The 6,365-nt window shown below is 35.8% G+C and overlaps 1 long non-coding RNA gene across 2 annotated transcripts; it reads right to left on the bottom strand.

Moving 5' to 3' along the window:
• Positions 1 to 4,982: 4,982 nt before the first annotated feature.
• On the bottom strand, positions 4,983 to 6,159 carry LOC116411073. 2 transcript variants are annotated; one of them, XR_004222810.1, is made up of 2 exons: positions 5,812 to 6,159; positions 4,983 to 5,194 (listed from the first exon to the last, which is right to left on the bottom strand). It is a non-coding gene; the product is annotated as an uncharacterized LOC116411073 (long non-coding RNA). The 2 variants fall into 2 exon arrangements; XR_004222809.1 differs by having other exon boundaries at positions 5,989 to 6,158.
• Positions 6,160 to 6,365: the final 206 nt, after the last annotated feature.

Below are 6,365 nucleotides of genomic sequence, written 5' to 3'. Positions count from 1 at the left end.
CACCTCGTGGGGTGTCAATGATTCTGAGAAAGGTGAAAAAGCATCCTAGAACTACACGGGAGGAGTTAGTTAATGACCTCAAATTAGCAGGGACCACAGTCACCAAGAAAACCATTGGAAACACATTACACCGCAATGGATTAAAATCCTGCAGGGCTCGCAAGGTCCCCCTGCTCAAGAAGGCACATGTGCAGGCCCGTCTGAAGTTTGCCAATGAACACCTGAATGATTCTGTGAGTGACTGGGAGAAGGTGCTGTGGTCTGATGAGACCAAAATAGAGCTCTTTGGCATTAACTCAACTCGGTGTGTTTGGAGGAAGAAAAATGCTGCCTATGACCCCCAAAACACCGTCCCCACCGTCAAGCATGGGGGTGGAAACATTTTGCTTTGGGGGTGTTTTTCTGCTAAGGGCACAGGACAACTTATTCACATTAACGGGAAAATGGACGGAGCCATGTATCGTGAAATCCTGAACGATAACCTCCTTCCCTCTGCCAGGAAACTGAAAATGGGTCGTGGATGGGTGTTCCAGCACGACAATGACCCAAAACATACAGCAAAGGCAACAAAGGAGTGGCTCAAGAAGAAGCACATTAAGGTCATGGAGTGGCCTAGTCAGTCTCCGGACCTTAATCCAATAGAAAACCTATGGAGGGAGCTCAAGCTCAGAGTTGCACAGAGACAGCCTCGAAACCTTAGGGATTTAGAGATGATCTGCAAAGAGGAGTGTACCAACATTCCTCCTAAAATGTGCGCAAACTTGGTCATCAATTACAAGAAACGTTTGACCTCTGTGCTTGCAAACAAGGGTTTTTCCACTAAGTATTAAGTCTTTTTTTGTTAGAGGGTTCAAAAACTTATTTCACTCAATGAAATGCAAATCAGTTGCTATCTTTTATTTAAAGTTATTTTTTCGATTTTCCTTTTGATGTGCTATCTGCCACTGTTAAAATAAACCTACCATTGAAATGATACTGTTCTGAGACTTTTCATTTCTTTGTCATTGGACAAACTTACAAAATCAGTGAGGGGTCAAATAATTATTTCCTCCACTGTATATATAGTATCTTTGAAATGGCTCTTTATATGAAAGTTTTACATGAATTTTGTTTATTAACATTAAGGCTCATTTTTTTTAATAAATAAAAAAATTAATCATTAAATGAATCATTTCTGATCAGACTTTTGTACAACAATGCCATTAGGATACAGAAATATAATTTCTTACTTGCGATTGTGTCAACAAATCTGACAATACATATTTAGATTTATAGACTAAAGACTGGGATTCTAAATGATTGTCTTCCTTTATGTCCAGTTCTGTAGTTTATATCCCTATGACTCTATGATCTTTCCTGTTATTGTTTTTCTTTTATTTTAGATGAGAGTCAAATATATCTTTTATTTAATATATTTTTTTTGCTGTACTGTAAGGTTGGCAAATATAAGTTATATAATGGAATATTTATGGAATGAAATGGCCATGAAGGGAAAAAAGACAATAAAAACATTCTAATGGATTTTTTTGGCAAACATAAGAAAGTGGTCATTGTATTAGACCTAAAAGGATGTTTTCTCAGTCTGTCAACTTCTTTCATTTTCAGAATAGTGATAAAAATGTTTAGATGATGTAGTGAACTCCATTTTACAGCCTTTTTGATGTTCTCAAAAATAACCTTTTTTATGACTGCACTTATAAACGATTAAGGAATTTTGCCTCCGGTATTTCCAATATTAAACCATCATACAAACGCAGGAATGTATATTGGAGCAATAAAAGTGTTAACATTTATCTTCTGTTTTTCACGCTTTTTTCAGTTTGTTAGTTTAAAATGTATTCATTTTTGGGTTCAGACTGCTATACATTGCTCCTTTATATATTCAAGTAACATTGCCTCATAGAGTTGAATGCTGTTTGTTATGCAATATACCTGAATGGATGGATTTATGACACGGTATGTTCTTTAAAAACATATTCCACCTCCTCAGGTCTCCATATTGGGGAGTACGATTTCTGTCTAGATTTTGTCAAGAGAGCTAAACAAAAGACCATAACGCTTCTGTTCCTTGTTCAGCAGAATGCATTATTGACTTGCATATTTTCTAAAGGCCTATTTTATTTATATTTTACAGCCAGGACAATTATTTTCGTAAATAAGTACAAATTATAAAATGTCAGTACTGCAATTTCTGATTACTATCATCTGAGCTAGTAACAGCTTGCAGTTACTTTTGTTATTTGCTGTGGTATGCTATAGCACAGCTTTTACAGCGTTCTGTCAAAAGTTTTCCTTTAAGGTCGCTTGTGCTCTCACATACAGTGCCCTCTATTGATACATTTTTCTTTTATTTAACCCTCTGCTCCTCAGTGTAAAACTTTAAATCAAACAGTTCAGTGCACATTCCAGACTTTAATTTAAAGTTATTTGCATACATTTCAGTTTCACCATAGAGAAATTAGAACACTTTTTAAACATAGTCCCCCTCATTTCAGGGCACCACAATGTTTGGGACAATGGTAGGTATATTCAAGCAGTCGTGTTTAGTACTTTGTTTCATATCCCTTGCATGCAATGACAGCTTGAAGTCTGCTATTCAAAGACATCACTAGGTGCTGAGTATCTTCTCTGGTGATTATCTACTAACGCTCTAGTGCAGCTAACTTCCACTTCTGCTTGTTCCAGGGACTTGTTTTAATTTTCCTATTCAGCAAATGGAAAACACACTCAGTTGGATTTAAATCAGTTTACTGGCTTGTGACCATTTTTTACATTATGCACTGTACTGTTTTTTGGGAGAGGGCAGAATATATTAAAATGATGTTTTAAAAACTGTATGATATCTTGGTGCAATGGAAATACAAAGTAGACCACATCTGTGGCCATGCCTGCTAATATCAAAGTCAAAGAGTGACCTGGACCAAGTTCTTTTGTATATGTAATTGAACACCAGGGTGACTTATTCTTGTATGTAAGAGTATATGCTCTTACATACAAGAATAATACAAGTCACTCTGGAGTTTAATTACATACTGTATACATAAGAACTTGGTCTCTGGTAAGAGCATATTCTGTGTTAATGAATGCAAGAAGGAAAGCACAGGGCTACAATTTCTGGAAGGGTTTGCTAACACAGTCTTTCTTCAATCAGTCAGTAGAGTGCACAGTGCCTAGATGGACTGCTGAAATATGGAAGACTTTGAGCTCTGTCCAGTCAATAGTGAAAGAGTTGGACCAAATTAATGTGTTTTTACATGTATAAAAATAACAGAATCTTTTGTTGTATTTGCTGTATTTTGTTAGGATATGAAGTTAAATAATAGGTAGACAGGACAGTTTTTCTGTAGGGTGGCCATATGATCACTGATATCTTTTCATTTGTTATTATTTGCCAATTTATTTGTGCTAAATTCTCCAGTTTTTGCCAGTATCTCATATGAATCCTGATGAATGAGCCACTCTGCAAATTTGAGATATAAGTATGTTGTTAATGGGGAACACTAGGGCTTATATATCAACATTTGTTTGGGAATTGCCAAAGTTTAGTTTCATGGGTTACTGACCATGGGAGAATTTGACCAGTACTAATAAGTGACCCACTTTGAATCTGTTCATAAAAGGCCTTTTACACACTTCATGCGGTGTTAACTGATTTTATAGTTGAAACAAGTAAAAATTAATGTAACTCCAATTCACTGTTTTATATGTCTAAGGACATGTAAACCGCACACACACAAATTTCATCAGTGAACAGCCTCTTTGAAATCTTTCAGTACCTGCCACACTGGTTGTCCAGAGGTTAATAGTAAGGCTGCAAAATCCCCTTAATCACTTAGATTTGCTTCTCCCCCTGTAACCCACTCAGCCCCCTCCCTCAGGAATTTGCTTTGGCTGTTGGCTTGTGGGCATGCTCAGTTGTTCTAAGCTCAGATTATTAAACATGCCCCCCAGTCTAGCAGCCAGTGAAGAGATGGCATTGCTGGTTCCCATAGAAACTCGGCTCTAGCTGTCTGTTTCAATTTTTTTCTCCCAACCAACTCTCCTGAGCTCAGCTCAAACAAAGCAGAACTTTTATCAAAGACATTTGTGCCTGTGTGAGCCTGTTTTCTTGATGAAATGTTTGCTGAATAAGGGTATCTGTGTGTGTAGGCTGTTTGCAGATTTAAATGTATCCAATTATGTATCAGAGTAAAAATGGCCACTGGGTGAAAGCTGCTTTTTGCTTTAGGAAACTGTGATGGTGCTGGCAAGCGGAGGGGATATATGCAGTACAAATGATGCCATTTTGGGTGCCCCACTGATATACATTGTAGGCAAATGTAGGCTTTACATGTCCTTTAAGTGCAAGGCCTACAAATTGCAGTTTTCCTAGATATAGTCTAAATCCGTGTATTCTTAAATAAAGCCTTTCTTAAAGCACTCTTTATGACTGTGCACTTCGATCAAAAACATTCTTAAAACATAAAACCTGGGATAACCCAGATAAAGCTTTAATAACATTTACTTCTTACATATATTGTACATATATTACATCAGCTTTGAGTTACTCTGTCCATCTCTTGGAGTTTTAGTAGAGTTTTAAAATTAATATCATTGTCTGTGCTTTTTTCATTTAGAACTATAAGGATGCATACACAACAACCACTGTTATGATTGCACGTTTGTGACAGTATACCTCTCAAAACTTGGAAAAGAGTTCAATTTTTGCAGTGAATTCAACTGCATGACAGAATTCTCATAACATTTGTGAAAAAAATTACTGCTCCAAAAACTGCAAATTTCACCAAAAAAACACTGTACTTTAGTGGCTTACATGGGTGGAAAGGCTATTATTCTTCATGCCCCTAAATATTCAGCACAGTAAGCAGTAAGGCTGTTGCCAGTGAAAATCAAACAGTGTCTTGTTCTGAACATTTATATTAAAAAAGCAAATGTATTTATTAACATATAGGTTATAGGTCACATAGAAAGTAACAAGCTTGTCATGTTGTTGGACTATGCATTTTATTGCAATATGCACATTTTAAAAATGTTCTTCCAATATTTGCAAATACTTTCAAAATATAAAAGAATATTAAATACTCTAGGATTCTTGTACTTCTTTGGTATGCTTCTGGGATTGATAAGGTTAATACCCCTTGTTTTCCTTTTAAATACACTCAGTGATGATACCCTTTTGCAATCATTTTTTAATCTGTAAAAAAAAAACATTAGGAAGTTAAAGAAAACTGATTGCTTCACACGATAACAATCAATAGGAGAACAAAAACGCTAAGAAGAAAACAAGCTGCACTGCATGTGATCTTATCGGACATCTAAATAGTTGTTCCTAATGGTATTCTGAGATTGCTTCTGCCCGTCAGCCACTAAAGCCTCCCAATCATTTATAAGCTTACTTTTTTCTTGAGACAGTTGTTTAAAGTGTGAATATAAAATATATAAAGGTACTGTGTATCTTTTTATATTATTATAACATAGGTATAATGAATTTACAATTATATGACCAATATTACACATTATAAGCCATACTAAAGCTATATAGTACAATTAACATGTCACGTTACTATTTTGATTAGAAATTGATTTAAAACATGTCCCTTAACCCTAGCACTATTGATCCATAGTAGCACCATATAGTGCTCCTTTTACACAGTGCTGTACTGTATATTCAAGCAATGCATGATTAATGCATGATTAACACATTTATACATAGAACATGAATAACTCTTTACAATGTATTCTTATATTAAAGTTTAAGTGCTAAGTGCAATAAATACATGAGCAATGAGGTCTCTGCCTCATATAGCTTACAATCTATGTGATTGGGCAATAAATCAAGAAAGAAATCCTAATGGTCTAGCTAAGCTGAACTAGTACAGTCAGAAATCTGGTCTGACTGTGGTCCTTCCCAAGTTCCTGGCCTTATTATTAAGTTAGTTCCAGCTTATGTCATCTGGTATCCCACGTTTTCTTTAATGTATTTGTCACCCTTGTTCCTAGCTTTTGGATTCTGTTCTTGTCTACTTCTTCTGTGCTGCTCTTTGGATAAGATTGTCTCCATGCTGCCTCTGTGCTTGCAACCAGTATTCTTTTTGCTATTAATCTTTATCTCTTTGTTCTATCAGCAAGAGCTGTTTCCTGCAAGACACAGTAAAAAACTGTTAAATACTTGTTAAAGAATAAGTAAACATTTTTTCTCTAAAATGACTAAACAGTGCCTAGATCTAGATGCTGTTGTTTCCTGCAAAGGCAAAGACTGTGTTAATTGCATATCTACCAGTTCACACTGCAATAATGAGCAACTCACCTGCTCTAGCAATTCCAACTGTCTTTGCTGGGATTTTTTGTTTAGAAAGAACTTCTCC

Source organism: Xenopus tropicalis, chromosome 5 (genome assembly GCF_000004195.4).
Source record: "Xenopus tropicalis strain Nigerian chromosome 5, UCB_Xtro_10.0, whole genome shotgun sequence".
NCBI lineage: Eukaryota > Metazoa > Chordata > Amphibia > Anura > Pipidae > Xenopus > Xenopus tropicalis.
The sequence above is the reverse complement of the archived record's forward strand: the minus strand, read 5'-3'. Positions and strand labels throughout refer to the sequence as shown.